This window comes from Talpa occidentalis, unplaced genomic scaffold (genome assembly GCF_014898055.3).
Source record: "Talpa occidentalis isolate TD23 unplaced genomic scaffold, MPIMG_talOcc4v2.1 talOcc4.6, whole genome shotgun sequence".
In the NCBI taxonomy this organism is placed as follows: Eukaryota; Metazoa; Chordata; class Mammalia; order Eulipotyphla; family Talpidae; genus Talpa; species Talpa occidentalis.
Window position 1 is genome coordinate 88709803 of NW_023604972.1, and position 24946 is coordinate 88734748.

Genomic DNA, 24946 nt, shown 5'->3' on the forward strand with positions numbered 1-24946 from the left:
GTTGGTACAAGTTGCAGATGAACTCAAATGCCTTCATAAAAAGGGGTGAATGTCTTATTAATACAGATCTCAACCTCTGTTTAATAAATTTTGATTCAGTCATGGAATCCATGTTTTGGCTTCAAAATGTTTTCACATCAAAATACTTTCAAATTCCATATAATATAGGCTTTGGTATTTCTTTAGTCTAAGAATTTGGGAAGGATCCATAAACACATCAACTTACAGCAGCACTAAATCTGGATATCCTACCACAAGCCTTTGCAGAAACATAGGGGAAGATTTCCAGAAAATCTGCATGAAAGTATTAAGAGGGAATTAAGCCAAAATAGCTCCCAGAAAAAGAAAGTTCACCTTAAGTGTCAAAATACTGAAAGAGAGTTCTGATAGATAAGAGTATTGACTACAGGGAAGCAACTAAATGAGACATGAGATTCAAAAGAGCAGTTCTGGAAAGGTTAAGGGAAGAGAGGTTAGAAAAGTAGAGGCAGACAGAAATGTAGAAGAGAGATTGAGGACCCTGCAAGACAAAAGAAAACAAAAAACAAAGACCACACAAACACTATTTGTGTTAAATAAGTCTATCCTGTGCATTGTAGAATGTTTGTTAGTACCCTTAGTTTCCACATACCTGATGTCATTATCATGTTACCCATCAGTCATGACAACCAAAAATGTCTTCAGACATTGTCAAATAACCCCTGAAGGCAAAATCACCCCCAGTTGATAACCACAAACCTAGACCAATGATTTATTGAATTGCCGACTGCTATATTGATTGCTTGAAGACTCTTCTTCAAATGTTGCCTTTATAGTAGTAAACTGTTAAGAGGAAAAATAAAGATAACTAAGGAAGGAAAAGAACTCCGCTCCTTCTTCATTTACTCACTCAACAAACACCTGTAGAATAAATAATGAACATTGTTACAGGTCACAACCCAAATTTTATGCTTTCCATTTTATTTAATATAAGTTGTTTGATTAATTTCTGTATCTCGAAGAAATTGATACCAGGATTGTTTCTTTTTTTAATTTTATTTTTATATTCCCCATACAATTGCAACCCCCGTATTTTGACCCCAACCCCTCCTTTCCCCGCCCCACCCCCATAGTGTGTCTCTGGTTCATAGTTGTTTGTTGATTTTCATTTTTTCTTTCTTATAGTTATTCATTTTCCTGGTCCCTTAGTTAGTTTTCTAGATTCCTGCTATGAGTGAGACCATCCGGTATTTTTCTTTTTCTTTCTGGCTTATTTCGCTGAGTATGATCCCTTCCAGCGCCATCCATGTTGCTGCAAATTGCATGTGTTTATCTTTTTTGAATGCTGAGAAATAGTCCATGGTGTATATGTACCACATCTTCTTGATCCAGTCATCTATTTTTGGGCATTTGGGTTGTTTCCAAAGCTTAGCTATTGTAAATAGTGCTGCTATAAACATAGGGGTGCAGGTGCTCTTTGGAATTGATGTTTCTGTGTCTTTGGGTAAATACCTCGGAGTGGAATTGCTGGATCATATAGAAGCTCTGTCTTTAGTAGGTTGAGGAATCTCCACACAGCTTTCCATAGTGGTTGGACCAGTTTGTACTCCCACCAACAGTGCAGGAGAGTTCCTTTTTCTCCACATCCTCGCCAACATTTGTTGTTGCTAGTTTTTTTAATATGTGCCATTCTCACTGGTGTGAGATGGTATCTCATGGTAGTTTTGATTTGCAAGTGATGTTGAACATTTTTTCATATGCCTGTTGGCCATTTGTATTTCCTCTTTGGAGAAGTTTCTTTCTAGCTCTTCTGCCCATTTTTTGACTGGATTATTTTCTTTTTTTTTTTTTTTTTAAAGATTTATTTATTTATTTATTTATATTTATACAAGCACTGGGTATAGTCAGAAGCGCGGGAGGGGAGAGAATTCACCAGAGCCAGAGCAGGGAGCAGAGCAAGCAGAAGGACCGAAGTACACTGCGGAGGGGAGCAGCGGGCAGCAGGAGAGGTCTGCGCGCCATGTGGGACCCTCCTCCGGTGGCCGCCGGGGAGCAGCCAGGGATCGAACCGGCGCTGCAGAGGCTGTGGGCAGCTTCGCAACCCAGCGCTCAACCGCTGCGCCACCGGGGAGGCCCATTTTCTTTGTTTTTGTTGAGTCTCATCAGCTCTTCGTAGATTTTTGTGGTCAGTCCTTTATCATTAGTGTTGTGTGCAAAAATTTTCTCCCAGTCGATGGGGTTTCTCTTTGTTTTGGTTATTGTCTCTTTTGCTGTTCAGAATCTCTTTAATTTGATATAGCCCCAGCTGTTTATCTTTGCCTTCACTGTCACTGCTTTGGGTGATGTGTCTGTAAAGATGTCTTTGAGGTGCATGTCATGTGGTGTTTCACCCATATTTCCTCCTATATATTTTATGTCTAGTTCTTTAATCCATTTTGAGTTGGTTTTTGTGCATGGTGTGAGGTAGTCAAGTTTCATTCTTTTGCAAGGAGCAACCCAGTTTTCCCAGCACTATTTATTGAACAAACTTTCTTTGCTCCATTGCATATTCTTTGCTCCTTTGTCAAAGATTAGTTGACCATAAATCTGTGGGTTTATTTCTGGGTTTTCTATATGGTTCCATTGGTCCGTGTGTCTGTTCTGGTTACAGTACCATGCAGTTTTGATTATTATGGCTTTGTAGTATAGTTTGAAATCTGATACCAGGATTGTTTCTAATCTAGGATCTTAACACACAAGCAAAACCTTGTATATATGTCATTTTACTACAAATGTTTGGAATACTCACTGCTGATAACTGTTTTTGGTATTTACGTTCTATCTGTGGATGTAACAGTTAGCTGTTGCTACAATAATGCTGTATAACAAAGAACCATCAAATCTCAGTAGCATAAAACAACAGACATTTATTTAACTTGCATATCTCCAAGTTGGCCAGGGGTCGATTGATGTAGGCTGGACTCAACTTGAATACTCTTCTCTCTCTGTGTGTCCTTCATGCTTTTCCTCCTGTCAGCAGACTGGCCTAGGCATATTCTCAAAGCAATGGCTAAGGAACAAGAGACATGAGATCTAGGCTCAGAACTGACACACCATCACTCCTGCACTCCTACTGTGTTTTCAGTCAAACACAGTATCACAAAACATGGGCCTCCCCGGTGGCGCAGCTGTTGAGCGCTGGGTTGCAAAGCTGCCCGCAGCCTCTGCAGCACCAGTTCAATCCCCGGCTGCTCTCCAGCCACCGGAGGAGGGTCCCACAGACCTCTCCTGCCGCCCGCTGCTCCCCTCAGCAGTGTACTTCGGTCCTTCTCCCTGCTCTGCTCCCCACTCTGGCTCTGGTGAATTCTCTTACCCTCCCACGCTTCTGACTGTACCCAGTGCTTGTATAAATAGATAGATAGATAGATAGATAGATAGATAGATAGATAGATAGATAGATAGATAGATAAATCTTAAAAAAAAACAAGCCACAGTATCACAAAACAGAAAATAGACTCTAACCATGGAGGTGAGAGCTAAAATTTTACATGTCAAAGGACACTTCTTAAGTTAGTGAATACAATAGCAGGATGATAATTTTCAACAATGCAAAAGAAGATTAAGTTATCAACCTCAGAGGGTTATTATTTCAACATTTTTACTAGAACATCGGCAATACCAAATTCATCTATATTAAGACAATTGATCCTAAAGAAAAACATTCAAGGCAGATGCCAACAAATGATTTTTACATTCATATGTCACACATTTTATGGCTATTTTTAGCAATTTTTCAGATGGCTTTATGTTCTCTATTTGTTCATTAAAGAAATTTTCTTTAAACATAACACTTCTTAAAATCAAGAAATGAACTTTCTTGAAAGAGAAACATTTCTTAAAACAAGAAATGATCCAACAGATTTAAATTTCTACGTTCTGTGTACACCAGGAGTAGAAATAATTGGATTATGCTCTCATTCATTACTATTTAAATATTCAGTTCTGAGGTTATATTTTAGTGTTTTTATATTTTATTTAGGATACATTGATCCAGAAAATATCACAAACCCAAATCAATGGTTTATACCAATATTAAATATGCCATTAACATGTTTCCCAGAAAAGTTCAATGAGAAGCTGTCAGCAAACCTGCAGAGAAAGCCTTTCTGCATTCAAAATAAATGATAAAATGACCAGAAATAACTTAAAAATTTTAGGATAATAAAGAGAAGAAAAGCAAATTGAAAATGTCTAGCTCTCTGCTTGGCAAGTAAAAATTATTCCAATTTTCTTATGCCTAGAGCTGAAACAACACAAATCTTCTGCCATTTTCCCACAGCAATCACAAGGCTGTTCCTTTCATCTCTCTGACTTGGATGCTCACACCATGGTATCACTAACACCTGAGAGCCCTGGTCTGTAATGTCCTCATCACCATGAGCAACAATGAGATCCCGCAGAGCAGCACTCTTAAAAAGCAGCATTGAAACATCAGCAGCTCAAATATAGAGAAGAAAAAGAAGATAGTGTATTTGAGACTACAGAGTTAATCTTTTTTTTTTTAATTTATTCGTGTACTAAACCATGGTTGCTACAGGCTAAGCCTTTGAAAGGCAATAAACGTTTCACCAGCTAGGATCTTAAAAATGAAGGAGAGAGTATGGGTGTAGCCCAAGGAAGTAGAGTGAATGAGATCTTCTCATTCTGGGTAGTACTGGGAAGTCAAAAATGAGAGCATGTGTGGGAATGGCCTATGAGCACCATTTTGTTGAAGAGTTGGGAAAATACTTGTGGTAAAGGGTGTATGAAATAAAGTTTGAGATTAGGAAGGACATGCTATTGGCGGGAAGCCATGAAAGCTGACAGCAGAGAGGGATCCAAGAACTTGAAAAGCAGACCAAAATCCCAGGTGTAAACTCGATCACTTATATTTGTCTGAAGTCCATTTTTGAAACTAATAATACATATTCATAATGATGACCCTGGAGTCACTCAGAAGCTATTAAATCATGTTCAATTAGTTCCTTTAAAGAAGTAAGATAAAGGAAATTCTTTCCTGGAAGTTTTTCTGTGAAAACATTGTTATATATTTAAACAGTTTTATTGAGGGTATAATTAACATATGATAAAATAGACATATTTAAAGTGTGCACTTTGGGGAGTTTTGATTTACATATACATGGTGAAGACAAAGACTGACACACAAGTGTTGTTAAGATAATAAACACTTTCCCTCTGAAAGGGTCCTCATGCACCTTCAGAGTGCCTCCTGCATCCCACTGCCTCCATGATCCTGAGGCAACTACAGATCGACTTTCTATCACCGTAGATTAGTTTGCATTTTCCACAGTCATACACAAGTGGATTAATACATTGGTACCCTTTTTTGTTTGACTTTCTCTCTGCATTATTATTTTGAAATTTCTGTAAATTGTTGTGTATAGCAATAGTTTTATTCTTTGAAGTCGAGGGATAGAATCCCACTCTATGAATATACCACACTTTATCTGTTCACCCACTAATGGATATTTGAGTTATTTCCAGTTTGGGGCTATTAAAAGCCAAACTCTTAGGAATAGTTGAGTGTAAGTCTTTGTATAGACACATACTTTCATTTCTTTTGCATTTATACCAAGGATTGGAATGAGTGCATCATGCAGCAGGTATATGTTTAACATTTTAAGAACTGCTAAACTACTTTCCAATGTCACTGTCCCATTTTACATTTCTACAACAGTGATTGAGAGTTCAGGTTGCTCCACAGCCACACCAACACACAAGAAAGACAATCATTTTTATTTTCTGCATGCTATGCTAATAATAAGTGTGCAGTGGTATCTCCATATAACTTTAATTCGTATTTTCCTCATAGCTATTGATGTAGAATGTATTATCATGTGCTTATTTGCCATCCTTCTATTGTTTTTGGTGAAATATCTTTCCAAATCTTTTCCCCATTTTTAATTGGATTTTTATTAACTTTTGAAAGATCTTTATAAATTCGCAATGCAAATCCTTTATCAGATATGTCATTTGCTAATATTTTCCTCTCACTCTATGGCTCATCTATTCATTTCTCTTAACATCATCTTTGAAGAACATAAGTTGTTGACTTTGATGAAATCCAATTCAATTTGTTCTTTTGTGGATGTTTTTGAAGTTACACATAAGAAATCTTTGACTAATTTAAGGCCAGAGATATTTTTCTCCCATGTTTTCTTTTAAAAGATTTTTAGTTTCAGTTCTTACTTCTTTTCTATTCTAGGTGCCTTTTATTTCTTTTTCTTGCCTTATTGCACTGACTAGAACATCCAAGTGATTAGAAGTTGATAACAAACAACCTTGTTTTGTTTCTAATATTAGAAAGAAATCATTTTGTCTTTTAGGATAATGTGGCTGTATGTTGTTCATAATACACTTCAAGAGATGAGAAAATTTCCCTTCAATTTCTAATTTGCTAAGAATTTTGTTTTAGTCAGGAATAGATACTGAATTTTTTTCAAATGCTTTTTCTACATCTTTTGAAATAATCATATGTTTGTTATTTTTAAGTCTATTAAATATTTGCATTCCCGGATAAGTCTTACTTGACATCATCTATAATCTTACTATATCTGGGCTTAACTTGCTAAAATTCTGTTGATAATTTGTTATGCTCATGAAAGATAATGTTTTTGTCACAGCTGACCTCTGCTGGAGGAAGCTTAGCTGCCAGGTGTCAGATCAGTCAATTAAGGTCAAAGTGAAAGTGACAGTCAAGCCCATAGTCACCACGATGGTATAAGCAAAGGCTGGACAGGAGAAAATGCCAGCTCCCTCAATATTCCATTTTCTCCCCAGGATTGGTGCCCACTGAAGATGAGAGGTATCGGCAGAGACTGGGAAAACTGTCTCATTGCTGAGGGGGTCATATGCAAAAGACTGACATTTTATAGACCCAAAGAGTGAAGCTGAGAGAGAAGGGAATTAGCCAGGAGTGGGAAAGGACTAAGTACTGAGTCAGAGTAGGGAAGAATGTCAAATCCTCCCTCTTCCTCTCCCCATCCTAATAAGAAAGGAGGTGTTGGCAGGGGTGGCAGAAGAGGGCATTGGCCAAAGACCCCCCAGTAAAGAGGCCCCAAAAGGAAGCACACTAGCGCCTGGGCTAGGAACACAGCCATGCATAATAGCTTGGCCAGTCGGGGGAGCTCTAGTCCTTGTTTGCAACTCATCTCAGAGATAGCAGTGCTAGTCCAGTGTGGAGATGGCAGCTTCCCCATGAGGCCTGTTAGACAAAGCTATTGTAAGTTTCTTGATCAGGCCTGAAAGGCCACTATTAGAATTTTGTCCAGGAGCCAGTCTACTCAGGTTTGTGACATTTTATTCTTAAAATGTTTTTGTCAGGTTTTGGTATGGTAGAATACTGTCCTCATGGAACAAGTCAGAACATGTTCTCTCTCCTTCATAATTTTCTCGAAGAGTTTGTGTATAACTGGTGTTTTCTGTCTTAAGGTTTTGTTAGAATTTACGAGGAAAGTTATCTGGACCTGTATTTTTCTTCATAGGATGTATTTGCAACAAATTCATGTTTATTAGTTACAGGGATATAGATTTAGGTTACCTGTTTCTTTTTATGTGAGCTTTGGTAATTTGCTTTTCAAGGATTTTGTCCTTTTCATCTAAGTTACTGACTTTTATTGGAAAAAATATATCCCTGGTATTCCTTTATTATCTTTTACTGTGTCTACAGTCTGTGATGATATCTCCTCTCAGTGTTGCTCAGTCTCACTAAAGGGTTATCAATTTTATTGATTTCAATCAGTTTTTGGTTTTGTTAGTTTTTCCTCTGTTGTTCTACCTTCTATATCATCGAATTGTAGTTTGATCACCATTGACTCCTTATTCTACCAATTTTGGGTTGTATTTAATCTTTTATGAATTTCTTAAAATAGAAGCTAGGGTCATTGATTTGAGACTTTTATTCTGTTCTAACATAGTTATTTAGTGCTATAAATTTCCCTGTAAATCGTGTTTGCACTGTATCCCATAAATATTGATATATTGTGTTTCATACACTTAGTTCAAAATACTTTCTAATTTTCTCTCAGGCCTGTAAGTTAGTAAGAATTGTGTTTCATTATTTTCCAATTGTTTGGAGATTTTACAGATATAATTCTGTTGATTTCTAATTAAAAGCACTTATGGTCAGAGATCATACTTTGTATGACTTAATTTTTTTTAAATATGTTGAAATTTGTTATATGGTCCAAAATATGGTTTGTCTTGTTAAATGTTCTGTGTACTCTTAAAAAAATTGTGTATTTTGATGTTATTAAGTGAAGCCCCTTAAATATCAACTAGGCCAAGTTGGTTGGTAGGCTTGCTTAAGTCTTCTGTATTTTGACTATTTTGGTCTGTATGTTCCAGCAGTTTTTGAGAGATAGCTACTATACCTTCTAATTATAACTATGGATTTGTCCGTTTATTCTTTTTCCTCTGTTTCTGGATAGTTTTGATTATGTCTTCAAGTTCACTAGTCTTTTCTTCTAAATGTCTAATCTGCTTTAGCTGCAACCTAGTATGCTTTTTATCTAGAACTTCAATGGGTCTTTTTTATATCTTTCATGTCTCTACTTAATATGCATAGCATATAGTTATTGCTATTTTAATGTCCTTGTCTAATAATTCTAGCATTTGTATCACTTTTTAATCAATTTCCATTGATTAATTTTTTAGATTATGATAGGCTGTATTTCCCTGTTTCTCTGCTGTTAACTTTTTGCTGGATGCCAGACATTTGCCTTATGTTGAACTTTGTTTTGGAACATAGCCAAATTGCTTTAAAAATGTCATATCTGCTTTTAAATTTTACTAGGCAGAACTAAAAAAGCATTTAGAACAAAACTTAATTTTCTTCTGCTACTAAGAGGAAATGCTTCTGAGTACTTCATTTGATGTCCCATGTATTGTGACTTTTTCCACTCTGCTGGTGGGAACAGGCACTATTCCTCGTGCTATGTGAACCTGAGAAATTGCTCCCACTAATTATTTTGAGTGGTTCCTTCCTCCTCTTCAGTTGGTTTTTACATAGGCATGAGATGAATACTCAAGGGGACCCTATATTGATATCCGAAATTCACTCTGTAGATCTTTCTCTTTTCTGGTATGTTGTCAGTCCTGTGAACTCTAGACCATTTGACCTACTGGACTTCCAATGTCAGCTCCTAAACACAAGTCTACTGAACTCTGTCCTGGGCTCCCGTCTCTTCTCCACACCTTAGAAACTATATCAAAACAAGTTGGGGCAATTATATCATTCCATTTTGTTTATCATCTCTCAAAGATCATGGTTTTTCATTATCTCATGTTCAGTATCTTGAAAAGCAATGTTTCTTATATTTTGTTCTGCTTCATGTATTTTGTGCTACTTACCACCTTACTTCAGACAAGAGGGTAAATCTAATCATTATTACTCCATGACCAGAAGCAAAGATCAAAAAAAAAAGCCTGTTAAATATTTTAATATCAACAAAATAGTTTTTTTAGTATAAGGTTATTTAAAAATAAATTTACACTACATGTAATTCTACTTTTTCCTCTATAATGCCAGATAAAGTTGTCATTGATCATGAGGCTGTCCAGCTATAAACACCAGAAAATAATGGACTCTGAACTAAGAGTTTTATAGATCTAAATGCACATTTTCAAAGCAACAAGACGAGATCAATAAACAATTAACTTATTTGAGGTGTCAACATTTTATATGTTACCAGACTGTTGAATCTGAATGTCTTCACTAAAATAGTGCATTACAAAGACCAAGGAAGCCCTGCAGGTGGGCATGCACCCCTTTTAGAGAGCCAGTCTCAGTTTAATTCATTTATTCAGCCAATATTTATTGAGCTCCTACTATCAGCTATCTACCAACGACAATTCAAGTCTCTGGAGATAGTGTGGGAAACAAAACAACCTTCATGAAACTTAGTGGGTAAAAAGATAATAAACAAACACGAAACAGTTCTATTGAAAAACCTAAATCAGAGTAAAGAGTCTGAGGACTTCAGGGGGTTATATTTTAGAAGAAATTTTAAGGGAAAACCTCTCGGGGAGGTTATAATGAATTTGAATGAAGGAAGTCATGCAGAACTCTAGAGAAGAAAATTCCTGGGAGTGTAAACAAATACAAATATCCTGAGGCACAAATGAAGTGGGCTTATTTAAGGATCTAATCTAAAATCAGCAGTAACTAGAAGCCACTTAGTTTTATTTACCTATATTCATTAATTTTTCATGTAATAAATACATATCAAACATTTTGCTCTATGTGTGGATGCGATGAAGAGTTGCCAAAAATCTCAGAAACACAGTTTATTGGGAGTGGCTCCAATATATAAATAACAAGCAGTAATTGCAAAAATGGGGATAATGGGGCTTCAAATTTAAGGGACTTAAGGGTGCATTAAGTCTAGAAGGTTCAGGCCACTGAGCCATGTCTGACAAGCTCACTGCGCCCTATTCATGAGATAGGCAAGGAGTGTGCTAAGAGGTGGGAGATGTGAGGGGCAACGTGATTTGTGTAAAGATAAGAAGCAGCTGTTAAAGAGAAAAACAATTTTGAAGAACAAAGGGCATGCTAATCAATCCTTTGGTCCTTCCCCTCTGGATTCACGCCCAACTTCCTTGGAAGAGAGATAAAGAGCTGTATTGCTGAAATCTCTGTAAGAAACTGGAGTCCCAAGTCATGCTGCTTGAAGAATAGTTCACACTGGGTCCCCCTCACTGGGGTGACTACTGGAGTGCATGGTAAACAAGGAATGAAGCAGCCAAAGCCAGCGTGGAAAGAGACCCACAACAGACTAGACCAAGAATCAGAGCAGCCCCCTGGGGCCGAGACCTTGAGAGGAGAAATGCTGTTACAGCCAATAAGGCTGTGTTTACGAACACAAGGGACATCCCTGGAGACTAAAGTTAGCCCCTGAATTTTTCCTGATGCAAATATGTGGCTTTGGAATGAAATATATTTTGTTATAATCGTGCATCAGCCACTTACTAGGAGTGTTATCATGGACAAATTACTAAATCTCCCTGGACCTCATTTTTTACACCTGTTAAATAGGGATAATAATATCATTGCTAGGCCTCCCTGGTGGCGCAGGCGGTTGAGCGCCATGCTGTGAAGCTGTCCGCAGCTTCTACAGCGTGGGTTTGATCCCAGCCGGACAGCGAGAATCTCACCTGGCGCAGCAGATCTCCCTGTCTCACCCTCTGCTCCCTTCAGCAGTATTTGGTCAGCCGGCCTGTCCTATTCCCCGCTCTGTCTCTGGTGAATCTTCTCACCTCCCGCTCATCTGGCCTGTCTCCCGGTTCTTGTACAAATAAATCTTTAAAAAATATATGCATCATTGCTGGTGTTAGGATTGGTAGAGGTCTAAAAAGCATATGGTAAATGCTTAAACGATGGTAGCTATGTGATCATCATCATCATCATCATCATCACAATGACGACAGTAACCCCTGAATTTTAAGATTCCTGAAATTCTCAAAAGTTGGTGAGTAGAGATCAAATTAATACTGCTTAGAAGCTGTCACTAGGATTCAGTCCTGCCCTCAATGTCTTGTTCCCTGGAAAGCATGGGATAACATTAAAACTGAGGGCATGACTTTAAGCAATTTATTTAAGCTCCTTGAACCTGTTTTTTCCTCTGTGTAGCAATATTAGTGATATATGTCCTTCATCCATAATGCAATTGTGACGAACTTTCCTTCCAATGATGGACAAGGAAATCACTTTGTAAAGAACTATTCACATATCACTGATCTCCAGCTGCCATCCCCCACCAGCTCTGCTTTGTGTAACTCTTGAGATTGAGAAAAACTCATTTTCAAGTCTGGAAGATACAGCTGCCCAGAGTTCATTCCTGTATGACTAGAAGGTTCTAGAAGGCACCTGCTAAGGCCACCCCATGTAGAAGCTCCTAGCTCCTGACTTATATTGCTGAAGGGACCGAAGGTAAATAAATATCTTTTTCCTGCTGTTTTGCTGTATTTACTTCCTGTTGCCTAACTACCTCCTCCTAGCACCAGTAATAGCCTTTGAGCCCTTGAGCATATTTATTTTCCATCTGCTCCCTCCCTGGTAGCGACAACATTAATGCACCCCTAAAGATCCAGGTCCTAGAAACTATAATCCAGAAAAACACTGAAAATAGTAGCGGGATCATTTTCTTCATTAGATTATCACACACTGAATGGTGTGACTCCAGTCCTCAAAAGCCATCAAACCCTCACCTTACCCAGGTGCATACATGCCAAAGGTAACCTCAGTCATGTTCCAGACCAGAGGGAAGAAACAGAAAGAGACCTCCTTAGGAAGTGTCTCCGACTAACTGCCCGTACGTGTTCCGAGCACAGGGGGAGCCCCAATGAATGCATTTTCCTGTTCTTCTCACTCCATCCCCACCTCTGTAGATTTCCATGAAATAAAGACCCCTGTCCTAAGACTCATTAGAGGCAGTGAGAAATGAATATGCTTCATCATGTGCTGAAGCATGGAATGAAAGGCCAACACTGATTACCTGAGAAGCAAGTGAAATCCGAATATAACTGAAACATCACAAAAGGGAGAAAGACTTGCATTCTAAGCAAAATTAAAATTTAGAATTTGAGAAGGAAACATTGAAGAAATAAAAACAATAAGGGAGAATGTGAGACGTTAGACATTTGAAACATGACAGAAGGGACAATGAGCTAAAAAGAAACTGATGTTTATACAATTAGAAGGAAGCAGTAAAGGTGCTCTGTAGCTAATGGGGCTATAGCTAATGGGGCTGTAGCTAATGGGGGGAGGATATACAGAAGGAAAAACAGGATGATAGAATTCATGAACAGAGGACCTGAGAATAGTGGACTTTGGAATGGAATATAGATTTGGAGTCAGAGTAGGCAGTCATTGTTCTTTGCAATCATTCACAATTGGAATAGCAGACCGCTTTCTCCAAAAGAAGGTGGGCTTAACTTTGAATAGGAGGGATTTAGGATAGACATTAGAAAAGATCCTGGGTATAAGTGTTGTGAGAAAAATGTGGAAACCCTATCTCTGAAGGTATTAGGAAATAATACCTTTGGTAGTGACTTAAGGACAGACCTGGAGACCTGAACTTTCAAGGACACATTCATCCATATGCAACAGTGATTCTGGGTTCAGTTTTCACCAGTTGAATTCCTTCTTCATAGTATAACATACAGGGATTTTTGTTATTTTCTGGGTTTACCTGGTCTTGTTTAGCTTCTTAAATTTAGTCCATGCATCTCGAGTTCTCCTTAAAAATGTTCCCTCTAGATCTTCAAGATCAGCGCCTGACATTTCTCTCTGTGTCCTTGGACAGCACTGTGCCTGGCACACAGCTCATATTTGATGAACAGTCCCTGAACAGCCTTCACCTCTCAGAAGTGAAAACAACTACTACAATGAAATAAAATCAGGGTCATAGAAATCTCAGCAACATCAAAGGAGAAACAGATTGTTTCCTGCCCCTTCCACAGAGCATGGTTGATTTGACCCCTTGACTTTCTCCTATAAAAAATTCACAAGGCAGGGCCTCCCCGGGTGGCGCAGCGGTTGAGCGCTGGGCTGCAAAGCTGCCCAGCTGCCCGCAGCCTCTGCAGCGCCGGTTTAATCCCCAGCCGCCGGACGACAGTCCCACATGGCGTGCAGACCTCCCCTGTTGTGGCCGCTGCTCCCCTCTGCAGTGTATTTCGTCAGTCTGCCTGTTCTGTTCCCCACTCTGGTGAATCCTCTCACCCTCCCGCGCTTCTGACTGTACCCACTGCTTTTATAAATAAATAAATAAATCTTTTTAAAAAAAATTCACAAGGCAGAGAGTTCACTAATTCTGAGCTCTTACGATTGCCAGTACTGACAGGGGAGAACTGACATATCAGGGTCCTGTTGTCTGACTCAGATTCAACTTTATTGCATTCTCAAATGCTCCAATCTGGAGTGTCTACACACTCCAGACATAAGAAGACAGACATAAGAAGATTCCTGACATCCTAGAAGGTGAGAGAGGGCTCTTCCCGAAATGGGTAAACAGCACTTTCTTCTGACCCCAGCTCCATATGCAGGTCAGGCAATAGCCTTGTTATGCAAAGGCCAGTAGTTTACCTATCAAGATTTTGTAATATCTGCATATCAGCTTTTCATAGCATGTCATTATTTAATATTTGTCTTTACACTGCTTTTAAGCAAATTACCTTTGGCTTTTTGCACACACTGATCCTAAATAATAACATTTGAAAATTGTTGCTTTATGTACTGTCACATTTTTTTCCCAAATGTACCTTAAATTAAACATATTCTTTAAAAAATAAGATACATATGAATGTACTACCCAGTATTAGCCCCAACGGTAGAAAATTCTACCCAAGATCACATTTCAGGATATATATAGCTTGGCCATTCTTAATCTCTTTTCCTCCCCACCAAGCTACCACATAGATGCCATTCACATGGCCAGCTCACTCCCATGTAGTCTGAACTTCTGGGCACCTTCTAATAGAAAATCTGGAGCACCACTCTACTTTTATTTCTTTCGAGAATAGATTAAGATGCAAGTTGATTGAGCATAATTATAGGGATAACTATGAAATCACTAATTCAAGGATCATAATACCTTCTGCCTAGAGCTGTTGAGAGGTTAACATGAAAAAGTGAAGCATTTAATGCATAGCAAGTACTCAGTAATTTGTTCCTATTGTGTTTACATGAATTACTCACCAATTTTGGTGAATTTTCCTCGAAAAAAGCTGGTGTGAACTCATTCCTGTGGTTACTATGTCTGAGAATGCCGACTACCATTCACACAAACAGGAACTGCTCCAAAAAAGTTGGTGTCCAAGGTGATCCTAGTAATTGACACTCTTCCCTGTAGTAGAAAAAACAATAGTAATAAAAGCAATTAATTTATATTGCTGTCAATATTTAGTGCTAGCAGGATAATTCATTTTTATGAATCCAGTTGGTGTGAAATGATTTCTGTGGTTTTAACATGCATTTTCCTATTTTGAGGTTGACCATCTTTGATATTACCTTTTGGCAGTTCCTCATGTGAAATGCCTGATCACATAATTTGCCCAGTTTCCCAAGAGACTGTTATTTTTAAAATTGATTTCTAGGAGATCTTTACATATTCTGAATACTTATTCTAGATGAGTATATATTTTATACACATCTTCTCCCAGTCTGTGGCTTGTTATTTAAATGTATTTACTTTTTATAGAGTTGTCTTAAGTCTCACATAGGCAAAAAGGTCAAACTTTTATGACTTGTACTTTTTCATCTTGATTGTAACACTTTTTCCTAACCCAAATTCTTAAAAATATATTCTTTTACTTCTACTGAAAACAGCTAGGTTTTAACAGTCCTGCTTATTTATGGTTACAATTTTAGGGTTTGGAGAAGCTGATAATAAGTAGAATTTTGGCTGGAAAAGGGGGGAGAATAATCACATTTCATTTGCTTCAAGCAATATGAAAATGTATGTCATAGTGCACAATCCATACTAGCTCTGCAGTGCTCCCACTGTCCAGGCCTATTTGAATCCCATTCCTAGACCCATGGTTGTAGAAAGAATGTGAAAATAAAATAGAATAAAAGAACTGACCAATTTCCTTGAATAGGTATATCTTAGAGTGCACATCACGGATTTGCAAGAACTTCAATAACTTGAGAAAGACTCTAATACCAAGTCCACGAAGGCTACAGAGATGGGTATATACTTGAGTTCAGTAGAATAACTAGTGGAAAGAAACTAATTCTAAACTATTTCTCCATACTGCTGGGCATGCATCCTTGAAGTGCGGGGAATCATTTCTCCAAGTTAAATTTCATCTGTAATTTGTGGGCCACCCAGCTTATAACCAGAAGTTTTTAAGATAATTGAAGATCATGCTTAAAATTCTTAATGTTTTATGGTCTCAACTTCCTCAGGGTGATGATTTCTCAACAATGAAGATAAAATGCCATAAAGGCAAGACATAGCTGAGCAGGCTCTATTAGAAGCACTATTAGAGAACCATGGTATTAGTTCAATTATATCACAACTTAACTCCTCTGTATAGCAGGAAGATCATATGTGCTGCCAAGGTGTTTCATTGGTCAAAGATACTTGATAACAACATTCTGTGCTTCTAGACACACCCCTGTAAGTAATGTGCTCTAAACCCCACCTGGTGAGAAAATAAACCATTTTTTTTAAAGATTTGTTTATTTATGCATACAAGAACTGGGGTATGGCCCAGAGGTGCGGGGGGGTGGGGGGGGGTAAGAGGATTCACCAGAGACAGAGAGGGGAGCAGAACAGACAGATTGACTGAAATACCTTGCTGAGGGGAGTAGTGGGTGAGACAGGAGAGGTCTGCTGCACCATGTGAGTTAGCTCCCTGGCCAGGATCGAACTTGTGCTACAGTGTCTGCGGATAGCTTCATAGTGCTGAGACTTAAACCTTTGCACTACCAGGGAGGCCCCAACAACCCATTATTGTCCAAGAGAGAGGAGAATGGGACCTCATCAGGGAAGCTGACCAAGTCTACTACTGGGTATGGTAGCATTCTTTTAAGTCATAAATTCCAAATACTTTGGAAAGTAGAAGTACTCTGCACATGCCAAGCATATATGTTGATTCAGAAGACAAAGAACAGAGATCACATCTTCAGAGGGTAGTCTCCAGCACAATTTTAAGCAAGCTAGCCCACTTATTCCATCATTCTTCTAACAGATCTGTAGTGCCACAGCCTTGCCCAGAGAGAGACTGTTACATCAGAAGCTGGTGCTAAAATAAAAATCAGCAGCAAGAACACTGAAAACGAGTTTTGCGAATGTCTTCAGTCTGAGCTGCTGAAAGACTTGTATTCTTTTATTGGGCCTTAGAGAGATACTGTACTTATATATTTGAATTCAATTAAATTCAAAAATACCAAATATTTTTCCCTTTGGAACCAAAGCAAGATTTTATCACTTGGAATGGGAAACTGTTTGATGTATTATATTTTAAGAGAGATACTAGGTAACTCCTGGTTTCTGCTTTAGCCGTTTTGCAACAAACACAATTATCTTACTATGCTTATCAGCTCTAATTCTATGATATTTAAGATACTTGTCTTTCTGTGGATTTTCATGTATAAACCAGCTTAAAAGGGCATTGAGGGACAGCTGGAGAGATGTGTTTTTATAATCTTATTAGGATTCTGAGCATGGGCTTCCTTCTTTAAATCCCTTTTTCCTAATTTAGAATCAATCACCTTTTCCCTCTCGATAAAGATGTGTTTTTTTCTCTCTGAGCTGTCTAGAATGTAAAGCTATATGATGACTATCTCTCCCTTATGGAGGGAAGAAATGATTCCTTTTTATTTTTATTTTTTTAAGATTTATTAATTTATTTATACAAGCACTGGGTACAGTCAGAAGTGCCGGCGGGTGAGAGAATTCACCAGCGCCAGAGTGGGGAGCAAAGCAGGCAGACTGAAGTACACTGCTGAGGGGAGCAGCGGGTGCAGCAGGAGAGATCTGCGTGCCATGTGGGACCCTCCCCCAGCAGCCAGGGATTGAACTGGTGCTGCAGAGGCTGTGGGCAGCTTCGCAACCCAGCGCTCAACTGCTGCGCCACCGGGGAGACCTATGATTCCTTTTTATATGTGTATATGTACACACACACACTCCCCACAGGCTTAAGGGTTTTGCTTAATAGAAAATGAGAAAAGCAACTCTTTTAGGGGGCTTAAAATCAGATTTTTCATCCTAAACCATAAAATCACATCTTCTCCATTGCTCCAACTGTACTGTTTTGGTTAAGGAATTTTCCTTCTTTCCTCCCAGTAATCTAGAGCATGAGGCTTTACCCATGGTATTGGGCCTTTGTTTACCCATGGTAAATATCACCATGGTATTGGTGATAGAGTCAGAACATCTGGGTTCAAGTCTTGGTTTTCCACTTGTTGGCAGTGGTGAAATTTACAATTGTGAGCCAGGAAGTGCACATGATGCTGCCTCCTTTCTTGGACTCTTGTTAAGGTCACACAAAGTGCATTGGTCAGACACACACATAACAGGTACAGCATGATACATACATGGAATCCTGAGAAAAGCATCATACCTGAGAGTGAGGAGCCTGGGTCTGCAGATATGTGCTTATGTTGGAATCCCAGCTCTGCTACTAACCAGCCATGTGATCTGAGAGGGCAGTTACTTGACTTTTCTGTCTTAGTTTCCTCACCTGTGTAAAGGAGATGTTGATAATGACAGTACCTATATCACAGGGCTGTTGGGAGAACCACCTGAGTTAACACTGGGATGCTCTTGGCACAGTGCCTCGACCCCACAGTGCTTGATAAAAGTTAGGATTGAATTAAACCCTTCCTTTTGTTTTGCCCAGTAGTAAATTCATCATCAGATCTTATCAATTCTTTTTTTTTTTTAAAAGAGGCATGTATTTTTATTTATTTATTTGTTTGTTTATTTGTTTATACATGCACTAGGTACAGTCAGAAGCGCGGGAGGGTGAGAGAATTCACCGAGCCAGAGCGGGGAGCAGAGCAGGCAGAAGGACCGAAGTACACTGTTGAGGGGAGCAGCAGGCGGCAGGAGAGGTCTGCGCGCCATGTGGGACCCTCCTCCTGTGGCCGGGGAGCAGCCGGGGATCAAACCGGCACCGCAGAGATCGCGAGGAACTTCGCAACCCAGCGCTCAACCGCTGCGCCACCAGGGAGGCCCTCAATTCTTTTTTCCAGAATGATTTCTTCTTTCCATTCGCACTACCCCTGTTAGGGGGAAATGGTGTCCTGAGCTAATCCCATACAGGCTTTGTGGACCCCACCCCCACTCCAGACTAAAACCATCAGGACATTGGGAAAGACAAATCCCGTCACCACCAAAGGGAGGGTGGCCGGGACCTGAGGGTGGAGTTGGGCAGCCAGGTTGGATATAAAAACCAAACACGTGGGCCTTGGGGGGGCTCGCTATCACTCCCCTCCTGGCTTCACGGCTCCTGGCTCGCAGCCAGCTCTCAGAGCGCCATTTTGGGATTCCTGATCGGCGGATTGGGTAGGAGTCATTTAAAACTTTGTCTCCCACTTTTCCCCCTGAGCTGTACATTTCCTCATTTCCCCTTCCCTTGTTAATAAACCTTTTATTAACCTTTCGCGTGTGCCTGCAGTAGAGCATTGATAAGTCCTTTTAAGCACACGGGGGAGGACCCACAGTCAGGCACCCCATTTTGTATCGGGGTTGCTCTACAACACCCCCAGTTCAGACTTGTATTGTCCCATCCTTGAGCCACTGAACATCGACATTGCTGGACTTTTTATTCTTCCTTCTTATTCTAATCCCTCTTCTACCCACACCAAGATGGTTCTCTCTAAACATTACTTTGAGCCAATCATTTACATGCTTCAAATTCTCAGTTACTTATAAAATAGTTTTAATACTTTAGATTACATTGTTAAGACATTTTATAAATTAAGCTCCCTGTCCTTTGCAACCATCTCTCTCAGCTCTTTGAGTGTCTGTCTACTGGAGCAAACCAGTTACACCTCATTCTTGAACATAACTTGATTTCATGTCACTCTGTTGTTATTCATTCTTTCCCTCTTGCTTAGGACATACCCCCTCTGGGCTACCTAGTGATAAACATGTGAATAGTGGTTAAGAGCTCCAGCTTGGATGTCTAATGGGCCTCTATTTACCTGCAGGCTCCACAACTTCCCAGCCATGTGACCCATAGGGCAACTTTTATTCCTATCTGATGTGCTTAGCAAGGGCACTCATTATAGTAAAAAGAAAATCCATTTTACCAAGATAAATCTGTTGATTCAGGGAGGGTTACTTCATGATTAATTGGTGTTTTACTAAAATATGTGAACCAGAGCTCAAAACAAGATTAAAATTTTTCTTCTCTCTTACTCCAGTACATTTTCTGTTTTCTTCTAAAAGCAGCAGATCCACCAGGAACCTCATCAGAAATTGACAACCTTCTACTTACTTTCAAGGTTAATTCCTTTTTTAGGTTCTTAATCTGCACAAAGCTAATCTAATTATCACCTGAGGACAATGACCTGGCTTTCAGATTAGCAGCAACACAACACACAGGTAACAGCTGTAGGACAGAGAGCACGCTGTCCTGGGGAGGTGAGGAGTGTCAAGCTCAGGACATAGCAGAGGTAGGATAAAGTCAATAAGAAATGAGGTAAGCCAGAGAACAGTCAACAGTCAGGAAGGGAGAACATGGAAAGTGTGAGTGAGTACATGAGTGAGTGCAAAAGTTGTTACAGGGCAACCCCGATATACAACGGGTTGCCTGACTGTGGGTCCCAACCCGCGCACTCAAAAGGGACTTATTAATACTCTACTGCAGGCACAAACAAAAGGTTAATAAAAGGTTTATTTACAAGGGAAGGGGAAATGAGAAAATGTACAACTCAGGGAGAAAAGAGGGGAAAAAAAGTCTTAAATGTGTCCTACCCATTTCACCCACCTGGAATCCCAATGGCACTTGAGAGCTGGCAGAGAGCCAAGAACCAGGAGGGCAAGAGAGAGCATGACCGAAGGCCCACATGTCTGGTTTTATACCAACCTTAGCAGCTTAACTGCGCCCTCAGGTCCCAGCAACCCTCCCTTTGGTGGTGATGGGATTTGTCATTTCCAGTATCTTGATGGCTTTGGTCTGGAGTGGGGGTGGAGTCCACAAAGCATGTATGGAATTAACTCAGGACATCTTTTCCCCCTAACAAAGTGAGTGCCTCAAACCCTTCTAAATTCTAAATTTTCTTTTTTGTCCAAACACTCAGGGTTTTGGGCAAAGTTAGCTGCAACCTCAATGCACAGAAACAACTTTACATCTAGGTCTGCATGTCTCCCTGTCTCTGACCTGGAATTCCATGACGGGCTCCTCTTCCTCTATCCCTCCCTCATCCAGTCACCTCGCCATTCTTTCCTGCTCCTAACCCCCTTCTTACTCTCCCTCCCTCTTAACTCTTCCCTTTCTACTCCCATTCCAACATTGTTTTTTAAAAGGCCCCAATATTCCCCTAAAATATTTTGTTCTATCTTAGTTCAACCAGTGATCCTCAAACCCGGGTACACACTAAAAGCTCATGGGAAACTTAAAGTCTTGCCCCTGCAGAATCTGACTCACTTATTCTGGGGTTGAGCCTGGCATGCTTGGCTTGTTTGCTTGTTTCAATCTCTTTAGGTGACTTCACTGGGTATCCAAGCTTGAGAACCCCTGCCTTAACTGAAAACCGGGTTCTCCCCTGGCAAACACACTTCCTTTGCCACTCACTGAAGATTACATATTCTCCACCTGACAAGAAAAGGAGTCAAACTCAGGGCACCCAAAAGACAAAAAAAGCATCTCTCTCCCTGGAGGCACCTTATTTACACATCCTTCTCTCCTGTGCTCTACCATCACCCTGTGTGCCTGAGTAACTTCTATATCCTTTTAGGTCCAACTAAAACATCACCTCCTAGAACCTTCTAAAAGTCTGCCTCGGCAGCTGGGTGATCTTGGTACTACCCTGACTGAGTGCTATACCCTGCCATAGCCATCATGGCCCTGTGCATAGTAGCTGATTACTTCCATGTCTATCTACCTCAATAAACTTTGAGTTGTGAATAGGAATTATGTCTTCTTCATTGCTGTGTCTCCACAATGCAACTTAGCCAATGTCTGGCATATGGTTGGCATTGAATAAGTACTGTAAGCAAAGCAGAAGAGGCTAGAGAAGGAATATGAGAATGAAAGGAGGAAAGAAAACTCTCTTCTACTGTCATCCTCCAGTCTCCAAGCATAAAATTGGCTTTTTTAGCATATTTGGGGATGTAAAGATACAGTACAGAAAGTAAAAATCCAAGACACTCTCCATTTTTAGAAAAAAAATAATTACAGGAAAGTTAGCCCATATATGAAAGCATTTTTAAAATATGCTACGGTCATATACGACAGTGTTACTTATCTCCAGATTCTAAACCATCTGTGACCCAAATCTTCCCTGACAATCCCATATACTACCCTCAGTGGTTTTGATGGGAAGGATAATGTCCCTGCTAAAAGACAGGCAAACCCAAACCCAGGAATCTGTGCTATGTACCTTCCATAGCAGAATGGAATTTGCAGATATGATGAAGGATTTTGAGATGTAGAAATTATCTTGGATCACCCAGGTAGGCACAGTGGCCTCCAAGAGTGCTTTAAGTAAAGGAGGGAAGCAGGAAACTCAGTGTTGGGTGTAGCATAAGAAAGACTTGACCAACAATTGCTGGTTTTGAAGATAGAGGAAAAGCTAAGGAACATAGGCAGGCTCTCGAAGCTGGCAACAACAAGGGGATGGGCTCTTCCCTAGAGCTTCCAAAAGAATTACAATCCTGTTGACAACTTGATTTTAGCCCAGTCAGACCCATTCAGAATTGTATAATAGATTTCATTGTTTTAAGCCAATAAATGTGTGGTGATTTTGTTACAGCAGCAATAGAACTGTTCCTATTGCACTGACGGCAAAACTGTTCCCAGAGTACACTCACACCTGTTGGGCATGTTTTCTGTTTTGTCACTTCTGCCACAGTTATTATAATCACTGAGAGTCATGATGATGCCCTTTGTCCAACCCTCAAAATGAAAGAAAATAAGCATTTGTCACCCCCAAACTATACCACCCAGTCTCAATCACACTGTGATCAAACATAAAGTAAGAGCCTGGGGAAATGCACGAATCTATTCCTTGGGCCTAGAAAAAAATTAGGATTCATGTTTTTTAAAATTTATTTATTTATGCATACAAGAACTGGGGTGTAGGCCAGAGGTGCAGGAGCCTGAGAGGAATCACCGGAGAGAGACATAGCGGGGAGCAGAACAGGCGGACTGACTGAAATACACTGTGTGGGAGACAGAAGAGATCTGCTGCACCATGTGTGTTAGCTCCCTGGCAGGTACCAAACTCCTCCCCCTTGCGCCACAAGGGAGGCCCCAATTAGGATTCATTTTTAAAGTGATGGCCCAACTTTAGAAAATAGATTAGCTATTAGCTATACATATTTATTTCTATCATTCAAATAATCATTTTAAGATTTGTAATCACTTTTTCATTTGCTTATAGAGTGAATTTATGAATACTTGTATACACAGGTTCTCCCTCCCCCCACAATGAAAGGCTCATGATACTTTTCAGTTTCTTACCTCTCAATTTCATGAGTTTGTACAATTTTGAAAATATGTTATTATTATGCCTACAAATTTCTAAGAAATAAAATAGAAAAAAAACTAGAGTGTTCTTTGCTGTCCTGAAGTCTATATCAATCCTTCTGCAGCTCTATCTCCTTGAAAAAGCTTTATGTTGGCCAGGAACAAGATTTCCTTTTGACAACAAATCAGTGCTGTTGCTAGCTGATTGTGACATAGGTAGAGCAACCTCCAATCAAAGAGAAGCTCCAGAAGTCTGATTGTGTCAGCCCAGTATAAATAAGGGCGTCTCCCCCAACTTGTAGGCCCGTCTCCTCACCATCAGGGACCATAATGAGGACAACATCTACAATGGCCCGATTCATCACCAGAAACACCAGGTGCATCAGAGGACATCCAATTCGAATCACCAGAAAGAAATCATATCTCAGCACCAAGTTTGGCCATAGAAACTACTCACTGTATGTAAACAGAGTCCTCAAGGAAGTGGTTCCCCAGAGCGGCATATCTTTCCAAACCTTGGACATCATGAACACCCTCATCAATGGCATCTTTGAGCGCATTTCTAAGGAAGCCTGCAACATGATGTATTTCAGAAACCGTTGTACCCTCACCCCTGAAGATATCCAGAAAGCAGTATATACGCTCTTTCCTGGGAAACTAGCTAAGTATGCCGTGGCTTTTGGAAGTGAAGCTGTCCAAAGATATGTCCACTCTTAAACTACATGCTCCACCTTAATTAAATCTTGGGGAAAGTAAATCTACCCAAATGATCCTTTGTGTTGAATTTACTCTTCTTTCTTGTAACATAGTGATAGTCTGTGGTATTTTCCCTATTTCTCTTATCTCTAGAGAAGAATTACTTCCTTGCTATTTTACCCTCTCACATTTTGACTATTTAGGTTTTCCTGACTGCTACTCCCTGCTTGTCTCCCACCCAGAACTCATTTTCCTTATGAATGTGTAAATCTCATATATAGTCAATGCTTGTTATATCATTAAGGTTTTGTTAACTATATTCAGGACAATTAACCCAGCTCCTTTGGCACTTAGGTCACACTGACTTTCAATTATTGAAGACAACCATTTTGGTCAGAAGTATAACAGCACTGATGCAGCTTCAACAAAAAAGTAGTTTCTAGAGCAAACTACCCTCAACCAATTTCTTTCCTTAATGAAGTCTCTATAGAGAATGTTGATGATTTCCTTTTTGTGATAATTCTTATTTCCTGAAATTCAACAAGCTCAGTTCATATCCATGTAACTTAACTTTACATTTACATTTATTTTTTCATTTAGATTTGGTTCCTTGGGATTATTGTTCTACATTTAAAACATAATAATAACACCGATGTACTTACTGGTCAATTTATAAACTTTAAGAACTTTATAAATATCACTGGACATGTTCCCCAATCCCATCTTCCTTGTTCACTATCCTAAGTTTTGTTTCGTTTCTATTGCCACCTATATATGTATTTCCCACATTACGGGTTTAATTTACTCATTTTGTAATATCAGCGCTATATTGTCTGTGTTGTTCTGTGTCTGCCTTTTTCTTAGTGTTGTTTCAAAGATTTGTACCTGTGGATATATACAGCTCTAGTTCATTCTTTTCACTCCTCTGTGCTATAGCATTACATAGTATGAATACACACCATGGAGGTAATTTGGTAGTCCAAGCATCATGCTTTGAGGTTTGGGGTACTTGGGTGAAGAGGGGAGAATGCCTTCCAGAAGAACCATAATATCTTCACTGGAGCCCGGTCTACTGCTGATAAGC

The 24946-nt window shown here is 39.5% G+C and overlaps 1 long non-coding RNA gene across 4 annotated transcripts; it reads right to left on the minus strand.

Annotated features, from left to right (window-relative positions):
* Window positions 1–711: 711 nt before the first annotated feature.
* LOC119260848 (uncharacterized) lies at window positions 712–24946 on the minus strand. 4 transcript variants are annotated; one of them, XR_008549303.1, is made up of 4 exons: window positions 24822–24946; window positions 18088–18207; window positions 14714–14861; window positions 712–822 (listed from the first exon to the last, which is right to left on the minus strand). It is a non-coding gene; the product is annotated as an uncharacterized LOC119260848 (long non-coding RNA). The 4 variants fall into 4 exon arrangements; XR_005128835.2 differs by lacking the exon at window positions 24822–24946 and adding an exon at window positions 23161–23354; XR_008549304.1 differs by lacking the exon at window positions 24822–24946 and adding an exon at window positions 23161–23354 and having other exon boundaries at window positions 712–900.